This window comes from Mustela nigripes, chromosome 1 (genome assembly GCF_022355385.1).
Source record: "Mustela nigripes isolate SB6536 chromosome 1, MUSNIG.SB6536, whole genome shotgun sequence".
Classification (NCBI taxonomy): domain Eukaryota; kingdom Metazoa; phylum Chordata; class Mammalia; order Carnivora; family Mustelidae; genus Mustela; species Mustela nigripes.
The window spans coordinates 27,695,309-27,714,426 of record NC_081557.1 but is presented as its reverse complement, the minus strand read 5'-3'; the positions used below and the strand labels follow the sequence as shown (position 1 = coordinate 27,714,426).

General features: G+C 36.6%; 1 pseudogene; it reads right to left on the bottom strand.

Annotated features, from left to right (window-relative positions):
• Positions 1 to 17,766: 17,766 nt before the first annotated feature.
• LOC132011623 (small ribosomal subunit protein eS6-like) lies at positions 17,767 to 18,502 on the bottom strand (annotated as a pseudogene).
• Positions 18,503 to 19,118: the final 616 nt, after the last annotated feature.

Sequence of the window (19,118 nt, the reverse complement as noted above, 5' to 3'; positions counted from 1 at the left end):
GTTTATAGCAGCAATGTTCACAATAGCCAAACTATGGAAAGAACCTAGATGTCCATCCACAGATGGACATATGTTATCTGGACATCTTATTTATCCATCTGAATGGATAAAGATGTGATACACACACACACACACACACACACACACACACACACACACACACATATACTATGGAATACTATGCAGACATCAAAAGAAATGAAATCTTGCCATTTGCGATGATGTGGATGGAACTAGAGGGTATTATGCTTAGCAAAATAAGTCAATTGGAGAAAGACAACTGTCATATGATCTCCCTGATATGAGGAAGTAGAGATGCAATGTGGGGGAATTGGGGGGAGAAAAGAGGAAATGAAATATGATGGGATTGGGAAGGAGACAAACCGTAAGACTCTTAATGTCACAAAACGAACTGAGAGGGGCCGGGAGAGAGGGGTAGGCAGAGGGTGGTGGGGTTATGGACATTGGGGAGGGTATGTGCTATGGTGAGTGCTGTGAAGTGTGTAAACCTGGCAAATCCACAGACCTGTACCCCTGGGGCTAATAATACATTATATGTTTATTAAAAAATTTAAAATTGTTTAAAAAAATAATTGCCTACTAAATCCAAAGTAATATACTCACTATATACCAAATTTATCTTTTCTTATATATTTTCTTATATATTTTTACCAACTTTTTATAAAATTTCCTTCTTGCATCTCTGATAATCTAGGTAGAAACCATTCTATCCTCTCTTTGAGGAATTCTGAAACCCTTTCAGCATACACTGAGTTTCTCTTTCATTTATTTTCTGTGATCATATAATATCTGTTTATGGCAGTAGTTATGTGACTTACATTTCAAATTGATTAATTTTCTTTTTTTTTTAAAGATTTTATTTATTTATTTGACAGAGAGAGAAATCACAAGTAGACGGAGAGGCAGGCAGAGAGAGAGAGAGGGAAGCAGGCTCCCTGCTGAGCAGAGAGCCCGATGCGGGACTCGATCCCAGGACCCTGAGATCATGACCTGAGCCGAAGGCAGCGGCTTAACCCACTGAGCCACCCAGGTGCCCCTAATTTTCTTTTTTGTAAAGGAAGTAATAATGACTCTATTACACTCCATGAATGTTGTGAGGGTTCAGATTGAGTATCTGAATGTGAATTGTAAACCCTAAATACTCAGAACAACGCCTGAGCCTCAGATATCTGATGCCAGAACTTTAATTCATAACCAACTAGGTTCTGCCACTTTCAGTCTATCAGTTCTGAAAACTTCTAATTGTTCCATATCAAAACTAAAATCCTGCCATCATCCAAGCTCATACTTTCTTCTCTTTCCTCTGTTACAGAAGAGAAAGTTTTTCAGCTTTTATATAGGCTCAATTCCTGCACATGTTTTTGAGAACACATACTCGTGTCTTTCTCCCTTATTTTCAGAAACCCTCAACTATTGTCTTTAACTGAAGGCCTTAAGAAATTTCCAACATGATTCTGTGATGAATGAAGGAATAAAAAATATATTTATGTGTCTGTAACTGAAAATTGTTTAGAACTGTACTCTTTAGATAACACCATGAAATGATATATTTAATTTGAATATTAAACTATGACTTCACCTTATATGTCATATGTGATTAATTTATTCTGCAAAGACTGTTATAGCCACAAATGATCATGTGGATTTAAAATATGTATAATGAATTATGTTGGGCAGTTTCTGAGTTATTTCTGACAGTACCTCTTTGATACTTATTCTCTGAATTAAGAGAATGTTACACAAACTTTGATTGGCTTTGTTCTATAAATTGGAAAAGAATGGCATCATTTCACTGAAGCAAGAAACATCAGCTCTGTGTTAAGACCTTTGATGGATAAGGGAATAGAAATGATCACAGAGTTGATCAGAACTCATCCATTAGACCCAGTGTAGTCAGAGGCTTATAAGTAAGTACTTGTTTTCTTATGCAACCGGAGCCCAATGGGAGAAAATACATGAAGCAGTGCTGAGGAAACCATATCAGAGCATGGCAGACCAACCTTCCTCCTCTTTCCTGACAGCATAGCCCTCTGTAGACATGGAAATGTCCATTTTCTAACAACCAAAGGTAAAGGTGGTCTTGCACTCTGCCACTGAAATAATGCATTTTTAGAAGAACTTTTTGCCCAGTACTTTTGGAATGATGAAGCTATTCACAGAAAGATTATTACAAAAAAGAAAAACATATAATATTAGCGAAAGTCAGATATACAAAGGTTTTGTATATTTGATATTCAGAAGATTTTCAGATCCGAAAGAAATAATTCTGTTCTTTTTATTTGTCAAATCCAATCTAAAAATTGTATGTGGACATGTGTGTATGGTTTGATCCATGTTCTGTTCAACATAGTTTCTAACATTGAAATACGTGAAACACTGAAAATATTCATCACTAGAAAAAGGGTAATATAAATTAGAGTACATTCATATTGTGGAATACTATTGTCATTAAAAATAAATAGTTAGACACGGCAGATTGTAGTAGTGTAGGAAATATCCTCTGCTAAAATTCTATTCTAAAATATTTATCTGTCTTGATGGTGACCAACTTGGCCATTGGCCAAGTCTCGCTTTGCCAATGAAATGTGAGTAGAAGTAATGCATGTAGCTTCCGAGATGAAAATTTAAAAACCAGTGTATCCTTTCTTCATATTATCTGTAAAGAGAACTGTTGCTCCAAATTGGGCTGCTCCAACTTTCTGAGTCCCACAAGGAAGAATTCATGGAGCTGGGAGGTTGGTATGTCCCTTGACATATGTGTAGCAAATAAACTAGTGTGATGGGGTAAGTCAACTCAATTCTGAGGTTATAGAATCATTTGTTATTAGCACAGTAAGATTTATCCCATAGTAACAAGGTAGATTTGTGTGCACAGACAAGGTTGGGTAGTGGTAGAAAATTGAAAGTTGTACATGCTAGTTAAGTCTTACAACTCCGTTGAGTATTAGAGTTTTTTCCTCTATCATCCAGTTCAGCATATTGCAAGGTGGGATATGCTGTGACTTAACTATAGTTATAAAATTAGTAAATAGGAGAGGAAGAGTGATAGGTCTTAATGAAAGCAGCTGTTGTCCTATGGAGGGAAGCCTCAGCATTTTATTCAATGATTAGAGAGATCACTGCTAGCAGTGAGCCACATGTTTAAGTTGAATAGATTTGGAGGATTTGGAGAATTTGGAGGAGTAAAAAACCTTCTCAAGCACCCCCTCAGATGTTCTTACCATGTGAGTCAGCATTTTCTCAGACTGAAACTTGTCCAAACAGACCTACCTTAGTTCAGCATTTACCTGTCCTTGATATTCAGTCTCTGATGGATCCTGTGCTTGGTGTTTGATTTACCACATCTTCCTGCAGTGGATGATGAGAGCTCATCAAAAAGTCCCCCTGATTTCATACCTTGATTGTAACTGCCTGTTACTCATCTTAGGCTGCTCATGATTCTTTTGTGTGTATAAATGGCACCTTGCAATAGTCATAAGATCTCACCATTCTTATAGCTACAAATCCTCCACACACCTTGCATACCTGACATTGCACCTGCTACTCCAATTCCTTATAGTATACTAGTACATTTAGCACCAATGCTATTTTTTGAACAACTGGACCACTACCTCATGTCCAAGGATATGAGGTTTCTTTTCACAGTGGTAAAAACATTTTATTTTTTAAATATTTTATTTATTTATTTGACAGACAGAGAGATCACAAGTAGGCAGAGAGGCAGGCAGAGAGAGAGGGAGAAGCATCTCCCAGCTGAGCAGAAAGCCCGGTGTGGAGCTCGATTCCAGGACCCTGAGGTCATGACCTGAGCCAAAAGCAGATGCTTAACCCACTGAGCCACCCATGTGCCCCGGTAAAAATATTTTAAATAAAGAGTCCTGATGGTTGTACAATTCTGTGACTATACTAAAAACATTGAAATTATGGTATGTGAATTACAAACCTGCTATTAAAAAATCTTAGAAAAACATACTTTATAATAATGATGATGATATCAATTTAATGATATCCTATTACCATTAATTATTGATGTTATCTCCCAAATATTTTCTGATATAGTTCCCCAGAGAATATACATTTTATGTGAAGGTCAAGTAAGCTTTATTTTAAATAGTGATATATCCTTTAAATTATAGTTTAGTGCATCATACCATTTATATCCATTTTCCAATAAACAATGAGGACCTTCATGTCAAGTATCGTATCTTATGCCTTTACACCTGATTCACACACATATTCAATGAATGCTTGACTGAGGAATGAGTGTATGGTAATGCACCTATAAATAAAGGGCATAGCTATAATACTGACATTTTAAGTGTTATAGGAAACCATTGTAGATGTGCTGAGAGGTAGCCTTGAGCTTGGAGTATTTCAAGTATCCTCATATAAGAGATTCATCTTTAAAAAAAATTAAGAGATTTTATCTATCTACCATTTATTTATTTATTTATTTGTCAGAAAGGGAGAAATAATAAGGAAGGACTTCCCAAGTCAATGTTATGAAAGCAATGAGTTTCTGTCTTCAGACCTGTTTAAGTGTAAGCTAGATCACAATATGGATAGAATCTCATAAACATGTTAAAAGGGTACTGGGTATGTTGAAAATTTAAGTCCATATCAATAAGAAGATTTTGTGAATCACATACTTTCAATTATCAGCAAACAGACAGGGGTGCCTGGGTGGCTCTGTTGGTTAAGTCTCTGCCTTCGCCTCAGGTCACGATCTCAGGGTCCTGGGACTGAGCTGTGCATCTGGCTTCCTGCTCAACAGGAAGCCTGCTTCTCTCTTCTCCTTCTCCCTCTGTCCCTTCTTACCACTCGTTCTCACTCTCTCTCAAATAAATAAAGAAATCTTTTAAAAAAATATATAGTACTTCTATCAGGTACATGCACAAAAATGCCTGGAAAATTAAAATATTCATTCACATATGGAAAATTCCTGTGGAGGTAACTGACTTTCAAAAGAAAATTTGTGTAGCACAGCATGTTTCCTTTAAGAAGCCACAGTTCCCATCACAACATGCTTGGCCACTGTGACACCATTACTCTGTTTCTAAGAGTTAGTGAAAGGAAGACAAAGCAAATGAACTAAAACAGTGAAATGAACAAAAGCATTGGACTAGGAATACACCAACATGTGCTTAAGATGATGCGTGGGGCAGGTAAGTGTGATGCTAGCTAATGTGCATTTTGACTTTGGTGTCCAACTATCTTCATCCTTTCCCATTCGTATCCCTGAGCTAATTTTGTGTAATGGAAAACACTAAGCAGTTCATTTTAAAACTGTCTGTTAGCCCTCCTTGTGCTCAAGAATGATTTGAATACACATCAAGCTGAAAGCATCTAACCAGTGGTAAAGACGATACAATGTAATTTGTTCTATTCTTCAAGACAAATAGATCCAAATCACTCTGTAATAAATGACACATAACCGTTCTAGGAAAGGGAATGATATGAATCATTCCAAGCTGTTTTCTAAGGAAGAGTCAGGTTTGCAATCAATATCAACTTGGTTTGCTCATGAAAACAGCCTGTAAAATAGACTTATAAAATAGACTTCTCTCTCTAAAGATTGTGCAGTAAGTAAAAGTCTCCTTTATCAAACCCATGTACCCCTTGGGCTAGCATTGAACATTGGGAGGGTCTCACTACTATAATTTTTCTTCCCAATCTAACAGTCTTAAATCCACATAAGCAAGTGGATTTAATTAATTAATTAATACAATGAATTTAGTCTCACTCCATAGCATGCTGAACTCTAAGAAATTATTGGGTTTGTGGGATGCCTGGGTCTGTAAAGTGTCTGCCTTTGGCTCAGGTCATAATCCCAGGGTCCTGGAATGGAGTCCAGCATCAGGCTTCTTGTGCAGCAGGAAACCTGCTTCTCCCGCTGCCTGCTGCTCCCCTTGCTTGTATGATCTCTCTCTCTCTTTCTCTCTGACATGTAAATAAATAAAATCTTCTTTCTTAAGGAAATCATTGGGCTTATAATTTATTTTTAGGTAGCTTAAATGAAATTTTATCCTTAGTTTTTGAGAACATTATTTCACTGCAGTGTTCCAGCCAAACAAATTCTCCATTAAGAAATGACTACTCTGGGGTGCCTTTGTGGCTCAGTGGGTTAAGCCGGTGCCTTTGGCTCAGGTCATGATCTCAGGGTCCTGGGATCGACTCCCACATTGAGCTCTTTGCTCAGTGGGGAGCCTGCTTCCCTCTCTCTCTCTGCCTGCCTCTCTGTCTACTTGTGATCTCTCTCTGTCAAATAAATAAATAAAATCTTTAAAAATCTTAAAAAAAAAAAGAAATGACTATTCTTTTCTTTCTTTCTTTCTTTCTTTCTTTCTTTCTTTCTTTCTTTCTTTTTTTTACTAGACTTAAATTCTGTACAGCACCAAGGAATATGATGGCACAGATGTAAAAATAAAAGGAATGCATACCTTGAGAACTATTTATAAATGGGTAAATGCACAGCTTACATATTCTACTACTGCACATTTTTTTGTAGGTGTTAAGCTAAAATTTTATTGAGTATTCTGTTAGAAGAACACTGTGTCTGGCATTGAGAAAAAACTTAGTTTTTGGTTTAATGTAATATAGAACATTTTTCAAGACTTGGTTTTTAAAAAAGACTTTAGGTTATAAAACTAAAGGAAGAAAGCACAACACCAAGCTGAAAGCAACTCTAATAATATGGAACTGAGAAGAATCTAATGGACAGGGAACTTATTAAGTAAAAAGTTTCTAGAAGAGAAAGATTTGCATCTGGGCCTTGAAGGCCATGTTCAACTTGGAATGATACTGGGGGGTTGGTGATAGATATGCTAGCTGGCCATTAGGAGTAAGAAAAGGCAAACAGAAATTAGTAGACTATAGAGAATTATACTGATAATTAAGAATAAGGGCGACTAGTATTTATTGACCACTTACTTCCCCCCCCCCCCAAACACTTCCTACTTGCTTTACAACTCTGTTATCTCAATACCCTTATCAGCTCTATGACAGGTACTATTGTTATTCCCATCTTCATGACTAGGGCCTGTAGGCCAGATAGGTCAGTCCAAATAGTTTATGATTTATGAAGCCATGGTTTCAGACCAGGTGAATTTAACTGAGATCTCATTCTCTTTTCCATAGTGTTCTTTATATTCTTATCTAATCAAATACTGATAAGAAATTTTGGTGTAACGTATATCATTTCTGAAAATTCCCTTAAAATAATTATTTAATCTAACCCAAAATATTTATAAAGCTAATACATATTATTTTCTTTTTTATAATTCTTAGAATACTTATCTTAGTACACTTGTATAAAACAAAATGCTTGAGGGTTTGAACTATGTTTTGTTCAGGACATTACCTTACACAGAGAAAAAAAAAGAGAAAATAATTGTTGGATTTAATTCACTTATCAATCAAAGAGAATACTTCTAATGTGAAATAGCATATGGGAAACAGTCAGTGTTTTTGAAAAGAATGCTGAGGAACTGATATCTGGTATGATAAACAATTAGAAGTCATTATGCCTTTTTCAATAGAAACATAATATGATGAAAACAAAACTTTATATATAAAATATAATATAAATTTATATACATATATATTTAGTTGTTCTGATTAAATTATATATGCATATATAGTTGTGGATGAGAAATAGATTTAAATTGTAGATACATATACGTATAATTTTTAAAAGCAATTTTTCCTAACCATGCCTAAGAAAACAAACTTGAGAAGCTAGAAAGTAGGTTAAGACTAACTCTTGATCCATGTAACTTGGGTTTTTATTCAATTGAAACTGTTTTGATTGGATCAATGAGGAAAATTTCATCATTTGATGAAGAGAAGTTTTCAAAATTTTTAGGAAAATATCTATACATATAAAAAGGAACAGATACCTGCTATACAAGTGCATATCACAAATCAAAGATATTCAGAAATTAGTAGTGCATTCTTTAAAACCACAAAAATCCTAGAAAAGAGACATAATTTCTACAACATTGGTCAGAGAAACATTCTTCTAGATATGTCTCCTGAAGCAAGGAAAACAAAAAGCAAAAATAACCCATTGGGAATACATCAAAATAAAAAGCTTCTACAAAGCAAAAGAAGCAGTCAACTAAAAACAACCTATTAAATGGAAGAAGATATTTGTAAATTACATTTCCCATAAAGGGTTTATATCCAAAATACATAAAGAACTTATACAATTCAGCACAAAAATATAACAAATAATCCATTAAAAAAACAGGCAGAAGACATCAACAGACATTTTTCCAAAGAAGAAAACCAGATGGCCAACAGACACATGAAAATATGTTTAACATCACTAAACATCAAGGAAATGCAAATCAAAACCATAATGAGGTATCACCTCACACCTGTCACCCCACACACAAAAAGTGTTGGCAATGATGTGCACTGTTGATGGGATTGCAGGCTGGTATAGCCACTGTGGAAAACATTGTGGGGTCTCCTTGAAAAATTAAAAACAGATTTACCATGCAGTCCAGTAATTGCAAGACTGAGTACTTACCCAAGGCATATGAAAACAATAATTTGAAGGGATGCATGTGCTCCTATGTTTATTGCAGCATTAATTACTATGACCAAGACATGGAAGCAATCCAGTGTCCATCGATAAATAAATAAAGATGTGAATTATATACACAATGAAATATTACTCAGTTATAAAAAAGGAATGAAATGTTGCTATTTGCAACAACATGGATCCAGATGATATAATGCTAAGTGAAATAAGTCAGTCAGAGAAATATAAATATCATATGAGTTCACTTATATGTAGACTTTAAGAAACAAACAAACAAAAACAAAGGAAAGAAAAAACAAACCAAAACAACCAAACAAACAAAAACAAAAAGAGCAAACTCTTAACTATAGAGAACAAACTGGTGGTTACCAGAGGGGAGGTGGATGGGAGAATGAGTGAAATAGGTGAAGGGGTTCAGAGTACACTCATCTTGATGAACACTGAGTAACGACATACAGAATTGTTGAATCACTATATTGTACACCTGAAATTAATAGAACACTGTATGTTAACTACACTTCAATTAAAATAAAAAAAATTTTAAATAATTTTAAAAGAAGTTAATAGTTGATTTTTTAGAGTTCAATACACTCCCAGTTGTGTAAGACATAGCAATAGTAAAGCAAAATTTAAAAGGCACGCACAAAGAAAACCGAAAAGAAGGATGTTGGTAAAGAAGATAAATGTTTTTTTGGGATGATAGGAAGAGATTCAAAGCAGAAGTTTGCTGTTCTCTAAGCTTTACAAAATGTGGAGGCAGCCTGGAGTTCCACTTTCAAGAACTATAGGAATAAAAAAAGCCCAAACAACGTAACACTAGAGACAAACTCATAGGTTGAAATGAACACCAGGTTGGGATTCCTCTACTTGTAAAAGGAGTCCTTCAAAATCTGAAAAAAAAAAAAAAGTGTCTGGGAACACTTTACACATCTTTTTTCTTTTTCCTAAAGATTTTATTTATTTATTTGGCAGATGTAGGCAGAGAGGCAGGCAGAGAGAGAGGAGGAGGAGGCAGGCTCCCCGCCGAGCAGAGAGCCCAATGTGGGGTTTGATCCCAGAACACTGGGATCATGACCTGAGCCGAAGGCAGAGGCTTTAACCCACTGAACCACCCAGGTGCCCCTACTTCACATTTCTGATAAATGCAGAGCTCGTAACTTGAGGCTGAGGTGAGTCACTAGTGTCTTGGTGATTAGACCTCTGATGCTGACGTTCCCAACATCTCCCTGCGTTTATTCATTTGTTTTGTGTTTTAGATTCCACATATAAGTGAAATTGTATATGGTATTTGTCTTTTCCTGTCTGACTTATTTCACTTAGCATAATTCCCTTTAGGTCCCTCCATGCTGTCGCAAATGGCAAAATCTCATCCTTTTTTATAGCTGAGTAACATTCAATTATATCACAGCAGTGAATATTTGGCAAGTTTCAATTATAGCAAAAGTGTTAAGCCAGGTGTGAATATATTCTCTTTAATGAGTTAACTCTGATATTCTTGTTATATCGAGTCCACTGATTAGCAATGGTTGGCCATAACATGATTATTTAAACAGGGGACCTGAATATGGCTTGAGCAGCTCACACATTTTCCCCATGAATATGGAAATATGCAGCATGCTTTTATATTCTGGGCCTCGAAAAAAGGGAATGATAATTTTCCTGATAACATTTAAAAAATAATTCGCTTTTGCCGTAGGTTGAGAGAAGAGAAATCTGTTTGGAACCACAGCAGTTGGTCACCATGCTCCCTAATTGGCTAGGCTGGGGTGAGAATACCCATGGCGGTAATTCTAATGGAATTACCAACCCTTTCTAACGATTTCACAACATGTTCTTTTCAGTTTCTATTCTAGGAAAGAAGTTGCTTTTTAAAGCATAATTACTTATATTGCCTGTCCAGGGGGCTGTAGACTTCTTGGAATTAAAAACTCATTAATGATTACATCAACGGATATATATGTTTTGTTCAGTGAGTTTCAGTTCATTTGTACGTGAGTGACACTGTCGACCGAAAGTATTTGACTTTATTCTTTTTTTTCCTCAAGACAGAGAAATTGAAAAGACCACAGAATTGACAGAGAAGATTCTGTGCTTTAGCAATAGCTAGACAAAACTTAAACCTCAGCTTTGCAATTTATCATTTTAGTGGCAAGGGGGAAAGAAGATTAACTGTCTGAGCCTCAGATTTATTTATCCTCTACAAAATGAAGACTATAATATTTGCCTTGCAAAGTAGATATGAGCATTAAGTAAAGCCATGTATTAAAACACTGTGCGGTGTCCGTGTACCAGTTATCCACTGCCATAATAATGTGCATTCTAGATCTACCAAACTCCAAAGGCTTACAACAATAAACATTTGCATTTTCCCATTTTCAGCTGTGTTACACTCAACTGACCTCAGCTAAATTTCTTCATGAGTCTGTGGTCATTTGGTAGGTTAGGGAAGGTCTACCTGGTTTTGGGTGCCCTTCACTGAGCTGAATGGTCTGTCCTCCATGTGATCTCATTGTCCAGCATTCCAGCTTGCTCACTGGTCCATGACTGCACAGCAAGGGTTGTGTTGGGGGGAGGGGTGTGAGGTCCAAGAAGAAAAGTAGAAATGCTTAAGCGTTTTGAGTCCTTAGGCTTGGAAATATCACACAGCTCTTCCTGCACTTTCTACTGGCCAAATGAAGTTACAGGGCCATCTCAGATTTGAGATGTGGGGAAATAGATTCCTTTTCTTCTTTCAGAGTGTTGTGGCATTTATTAAAAAGGGGCAGATACAGATGGGGAAATGCCTATGCATATTTGCAATCAATCTACTAAAATTTGGCCCAAAGGAAACAAAACATAAACCAGATCATTCTATTCTCTATCGATAAACACTAAGCATAAATTAACTGCCAGATGCCCCATAAGGTGCAGTATTGGATATATAAAATAATTCAGTATCCAGAATACTGATCTTTCTATAGTATAAGCATGATGATGTCATTTCCAGTAAATATCTTCAGAGTCATCTTCGTCTGACACAATGGGCTTTACGCAGCTCATGGCTAGCCTACCTCTTTCAATCCTATCACTCATCTCTCTCACCAGCTCTCACAGGGAACGCCTCAGAGGGCTTTTGCACATCCTTTTCTCTGTTCATGTCTCCATATCAAGCAGATCTCTTCACTCTCTCAAACTTCCAGCTCAGTCATCCCCTGGTGCAATTCTCAGTTGCCTCCTGTGGCTATCTTTTTCAGAGCTTGGCATTTCTCTGTTAGTCTCTTCTACTAGATCACAACCTCCTATAGGAGGTCTCTGTTGCCCCAGTGCCTGGAACATACAAGGGCTTAATAATTCGATGAAGGAAGGGATGTGTCTTTCACAAAATAATCTTCATGGTGAATGCTTGCCATATATTTAGTCCCAATTTCTAACCCAGGAGGGCTGGGCACTATACTAAAGACAGGGATACAGCAATAACAGAAGAAGCAGAGTCTATTGCCAAGAGTATTGCTATTTTAGGGAGAGGAAAAAAAGTAAATCTGGAGAGAAAAACTATGAAGGACTATGTTTTCCACAAAGGAGTCAAGTTTGGAAGTGTGCAAACGGATACTGGGAAACCTCATTAAAAGTGGAGCCAGGGGGCCACAAGGGGGAGCCCTTAGCAGTATCACGGCACCTCAATTACAGACCTCAGCAGGAAGGACAAACACAGACGTCAACAAGAAGAGATGAGGCACCTTGCAAGTTGATACAGCCTTTCCTACTTCAGCAGGAGGAAGGAGGATGTGCTTCCCTGCCCAGCAGTTCAGCCAGTGGGAAACAGTGACCACCCTGAGCCCTGGTTTTCCTCCAATGGCCTTTTCTCTGAAACCCCTTTCAATTTTTCCTTTTTCCCTGTAAAGTAACATGATTCTCCTTTGCTTATTGGACTTGCCCATGGTTTTTGCTCTAGTTTGCTTGTCTGGAGCTGCAATTCCCTGCTAATAACACCCCTTAGCTGATAAGATATCTGACTGTTTATTTTTAAGGTCGACAAAAGTCAACCTAGCATATTTGATATCAAGATTTTTTTCTCCAGTAAAATAAAAAAGGAGTAGATCTGGATTGTAACTATTTTGAAACATTTTGATTTAAATGAAAAAGCTAGTGAGAAATAGTTGAACATCCCTTGAAAGCTCAAAATTGGGAAATGCTTAATACAAATATGTGCAATATGCCCAGTGTTTAGTTATGTTTTGGAGCTAGATACTCCTATTATCTCAAGGGATTCTCTATAGCCCAGTTGTGAAATAGATTTGTGAACTGGTCATTTCACTACTATATGTAAGTATAAAAGCAGAGAGATATTCTGTGTGGACTGGAGGATAGGCACAGGATTTGGATTAGAGTATTAGGGGAGTGTTTCCAGAGAAGTATCATCTCAGCTAACTCCTCCTTTTTTAAGATTTTATTTACTTGGGGTGCCTGGGTGACTCAGTGGGTTAAGCTACTGCCTTCGGCTCAGGTCATGATCTCAGGGTCCTGGAATCAAGTCCTGAATTGGGCTTTCTGCTCAGCAGGGAGCCTGCTTCCCTCTCTCTCTCTCTCTGCCTGCCTCTCCGTCTACTTGTGATCTCCCTCTGTCAAATAAATAAATAAAATATTTTTAAAAGAAAAGATTTTATTTACTTATTCTAGAGACAGAGAGAGAGAATGCAGGGGAAGGAGCAGAGGGAGAGGGACAAGCAGACTCCATGCTAAGCCTGGAGCCTGATGCAGGGCTCAATCTCAAGACCCTGAGATCATAACCTGAGCCTGAGCCGAAACCAAGTCTTTGATGCTTAATCGATTGAGCCCCTCCCCCAGTCGCCCTTCAGCTATTAAAAGTTTTATCAAAAGACAACGAAGGATTTTACAAGCAAAATGAGAACCCCATTTCAGATGAATTGCATAGTTGTTTGGAGCAAATATTTTATAACTGGCTACAATTGTTGTAAGTTGTCAGTAGTGAAAATGGATTATTGACTGAGGAATCTATCTAGAAACTGTTGTTTTTAATGCTGGTGGTACCAGCCACTGGAGGTGTTGTGGGAATTGTAGAGGAAAGTACAGTATTGGGGTTTTCATAGTGATTATGATGAAATGATAGCATAAGTCATCCTACAATGCCCAGGCTATTCCAAGCAAAGAAGTATTGCCCCACACCCAACATGACATGTGGATCAAACACACAAACACACCCACCTAATTACCTGAACTTAGACTAGAGGCTGTTTCTGTAGGTCAACATAAAGTATTTCTCAAGGATGTTACACATTTTGTAAATTGTTTAATTTAGAATACAAAATGCATTCAACTACAAAACAAATTAAGGAAAATAATACTTGTCTCATTCAGAACTTAACCAAAGACTGAATAAATTCTATAAAATCATGTCATTAATAACAGAGCTGATGATGAGATTTGAGTTGTGATGACACTTTCATAACCGTCTTTACTGGACATTGTTGCATTAATGACTATTTCACATATAGGTGCAAACCTCTAGTCTCTTAATTATATTTTCAAAATAGTCATGATTAATCATTTACATATTAAAAAGTCTTAATGTGTTATAACTTTCCATTCATATTTTATATGAAAATGAGGGCATTATTTTGATTATTTAAATTATGTTGTGGGTAAATTATATTACCCATGAACAGCTTCTTCAACAAATGAGTGTTAATTTTTGTGAAATAAAAGGGCATTGGCTTTGATAAGATTGAAAACCATTCTGTAGATGAAGATAGATATGATTCATGTGTGTTTGCAAAAGATAGAGATCACATTCTTATAGTGCATGAACTTTTCAAGTATGATTGTCCCTGAAATTACAAAAAAAAATATCATGAGGGGAAAAAAGGTTACATTAGCACATAGTTTGAGAGTTCACATTCTTTCTGCAGTTACCCTGTGCTATCCGGGCTCTAAAGTGATTGACATTAAGAAATCACAGTAGGAGGGGCGCCTGGGTGGCTCAGTGGGTTAAGCCTCTGCTTTGGCTCAGGTCATGATCCCAGGGTCCTGGGATGAGCCCCGCATCAGGCTCTCTGCTCAGCAGGGTACCTGCTTCTTCCTCTCTCTCTGACTGCCTCTCTGCCTACTTGAGATCTCTGTCTGTCAAATAAATAAATAAAATCTAAAAAAAAAAAAAAAAAAGAAGAAGAAAGAAACAAATCACAGTAGGAGACTTGGTAAGATCCTCCTGCCCTGCTTTTACCACATGTAGCTTTCAGGTACATTTGGATCAGTTAGTAATTTGGCTTCTGGTAATTATTCCCAGTTATGAAAATCTTTAAAAAGAATGGAAGTCTTTAACTTGATTTTTCTCGAGGTGTGGTCCTGAGACCAGCAGCTTTGATATCACCTTGGGAACTTGTCAGAAACACAAAATATCTGGCCTCATTTCAGAATTGCTAAATCTGGGGGCTTTGCAAAAAAAAAAAAAAAAAAAAAAAAATTCTGTGTTTTAACAATCTTCCAGGCCACTCTGGTGTTTTGCTCTAAGGTTTGGAAAACTTTGTTCTAACTTTTAAACTCTGACTATGAAATTTAGCATGATGAAAATACGTTGCTTTACACCATCGCCTAGAACACCTGTCCACCAGAGGGCATCATAATTATTGCCCATTTCTAGGTAGCTATGTGGATCGCCATGGCTAGGTTCCAGAGTCTCTTATACACCAGTCCAGGTGCATTGACCAAAATAGTAAAAAGTCTTTTTACTAAAACATTTATTATGCTTCCTTGGAATATGACAGAATGAATAAGAGAAAATTGAATTAATTTATCTTTGCTATAACTAAAATACTTTTTTTCCAAATTGAAATATTTTTTAAGCTTTTAAAAAAGAGTTTATTTATTTTAGAAAGAGTAAGAGAGAGAGCACAAGTGGGGGTGAAGGGCAGAGGGAGAAGCAGACGCCCGGTTAAGCAGGTAGCCCGATGCAGGGCTTGATCCCAGGACCCTGGATCACAATCTGAGTCTAAAGCAGACACTCAATTGACTGATCTACCCATGTCCCTTTAAACCTTTTTACTTGAGTTTAATCGACACACAATGTTATGTTAGCTTCAGGTATACAACATAATAATTCAACTTCTTTATACTTTACTCTATGCTCACCTCAAGTATAGATACCATACCATCTGTCACCATACAGTGCTATTAAAATCGCATTGACTTATTCATTTCCTGACTGGAAGCCTATATCTTCCACTCCCCTTCACTGATTTGCCCACTTCCAATAGACTTCCCCTCTGGCAATTGTCAGTTCTTTTTCTGTATCTATTGGTCTGATTCTGCTTTTTGTTTGTTCATGTGTCTTGTTTTTTAGATTCCACATATGAATGAAATCATATAGAATTTTTATTTCTCAGCCTGACTTATTTCACTTCACATACTCCCCTCTAGGTCTGTCCATGTTGTCATAAAAAGCAAGATATCATCCTTTTCATAGCTGTGTGTGTGTGTGTGTGTGTGTGTACACATCTTCCTTATCCATTCATCTATCAATGGACACTTGGGTTGCTTCAAATTATTGGCTATTGTAAAGTGCTGCAATGAACATTGGGGTACACGTAGGTCTTTTTGAATTAGTGTTCTCATTTTCTCTGGTTAAATAGACAGTAGTTGAATTAATGGATCATATGATATTTATGCTATTAGTTTTTTGAGGATCATTCACACTGTTTTCCACAGTAACTGTACCAATTTACCTTGCCACCAATAGTGCACAAGGGTTCCTTTCTCCCACCTCCTTGGCAATACTTATTTTCTTGTCTTTCTTATACTAACTATTCTGATAGGTATAAGATGAGGTCCCATTGTGGTTTTGATTTTCATTTCCCTGATAGTGGTGTTGAATGTGTTTTCATCTAATTATTGGGCATCTGTATATCTTCTTTGGAAATATATGTATGAAGCTTCTCTGCCCATTTTCTACTTCAATTGTTAGAGTATCTGGTGGTGAGTTGTATACACTCTTGATATATTTTGGTGATTCGAGTTGTCTAAGGCACTAGTCTTCTACTCCAATTTTAATTATTGTATTTTCATTAAAAGAAGGTGATTGGACCACATAGAATACAGGATGCCCTCCAGACATAAAAACCGTATCAATACTAAAAACACTGACAATTATGAATTTTAAAATGGGATAACTACACATAAATATGACCATAAGAATGTGCTAAGGAATAGAGCATCCTCAAATCATATTAAGACATAGCTGTGATAACAAGAACACAGATTCATCAAAACTTATGCCTCCAATTTAATAATAACAGAATGAACAGGTAAAACACACAATAGAGAGGCAATTGATGTAGCATCTACAAGAGCCAAACAATTAAGTGATTTTATTTGGAACAATGTGATTCATATGAATGTTATCCAAGTAACTGGATAGAAATCAGTTTTCTATAAGGTATTTATGGAATATATGCATAGGCATAGACTTAGGACTATTAAAATGACCAAATGGAATCATCGTTTGTAAACGAAACAGTTTCTTGGTGGTGAGTGGGAAACAGTGCATCCAATCAATCTTATAACCCTGATTTATGAGTAAGAATTATGTGATGAGTAGATGTTGAGCTCTGAGAGGACGTTAGAACTGGGTCATGGGGAACTTCATACATAAATTAAGTGTAATGAGATTCTGGGAACTCTTTATTCATTGGTATTCACTGAGAAGATTCATCTAGATAGTAATATAATTTTAATAATTCATTGCAAAAATGGCTATTCCTGAATATAAAATTTTAAATATTCTATAATGCCAAAATTTTACATACAGGTAAATATCTCTTTATAATTGCTTATATGCATTATATACATCTGAAGCCACTTAAAAGAGGAGCAAATATAACATCACTTGTGTCTTGTATATTAACTCATCTTTATAATAGAGATCTAAATGTCAAGAAGAGGTTTAAAATATATTCAGTGTATGGACACATGTAAAACATGTTGGTTAATATTTTTATCTCTACAATGTTAGATTTAGAGAAAAATGTTCTAGTGTCTCTGTTAAGTGGTAATATTTAGAATGCATCTGGATTGAGGAAACAATGGAGTACGTTCCATACTGAATAGCCAGTGGTGTCAATATGTGTGACTGTATTTGGCATTTCATTGATGTCTGATCATATTTATTTGTTACTTTTAGGAAATTTCATTTTTGATTGCCCTCATACAGAGGTAGAAACTCTCATAGAGGACAGCTTCCATCTCCTGGCAATCAGTTTGTGGCATTTATTTTTTCACCGCTTTCATTCTCCTGGACGTAAGTTTAGCATATTCTGCATTTTCTCAGCTATTTTTCTTAGTACACTGTTTCTTTAGAGCAGTATGCTGACATTTGTCTTGGAGGACACATGGAGAAATAAGCCACTGAATCTTGGGCACTTTGATTCTAGATTTCTTCTTTGTTTAGTGTCATTCTCACAACATACTTGCGGACATCATCTTTAGAGAGATGGAAACGTTTGTGGATTCTGCTAGCTCTTTTGGTCCCTAGGCAATAAGGCACAGTAGCATCAGTGAGTCCAGGATTATCCTTGCCCCCCTTTTCTTTCCCCACAATGACCAAGTTGAGAACAATGAGATTGGCATCCATAAGGCAACCCTAAACAGATTTGTGCTTTCTTTCTCCAGTCCTCCTTGGTCTGTATCAGGAGTGCCCCTTACTCAACAGCAGGTAGACCCAACAGCAGGTAGACTCAAGACACCTTGCTTCATGGGGAGGACTTGTTTGTCATAGTCATCACTGATCTGGACCATATAACCCTTCCATTCTTCACCCAGAATATCAGCAGCAACTTGTGTGATCATACACTTCTCATAAAAGGCACAAAGTTTTCATTCATTGTCTACCACTATGAGTTTCTGGCAGCCAGTATCTGGGAAAGAGATGTTCAGCTTCATCCAAAAACACCCTACCACATCTGAGGCATTTTAGGTATAAGATCCTCAGACTAAGATTATAACCCTTCCATTGTGTATTTAATTCATTCAGCAAATATTTGTTGAATACCTAATTTGTCCTTTTAACTAAAGACATTCATAAAAACTTAAAAAAAAACAATAAAAGAAAACAACAGAAATGTATTTCTTAAAAATAGGAGGCTGCTATTCTAGTGAAAGGGGCAGAGATATGAACCACCATAATATGGGCATTTAGTCTGCCCTTAAGAGATACAGAAGTACCTCTTTGGTTCTTTCCAAACTATGGAAAGAACCTAGATGTCCATCAACAGATGAATGGATCAAGAAGATGTGGTATATATACACAATGGAATACTATGCAGCCATCAAAAGAAATGAAATCTTGCCATTTGCAACAACATGGATGGAACTAGAGCGTATCATGCTTAGCAAAATAAGTCAAGCAGAGAAAGACAACTATCATATGATCTCCCTAATATGAGGAAGTGGTGATGCAACATGGGGGCTTAAGTGGGTAGTAGAAGAATCAATGAAACAAGATGGAATTGGGAGGGAGACAAACCATAAGTGACTCTTAATCTCACAAAACAAACTG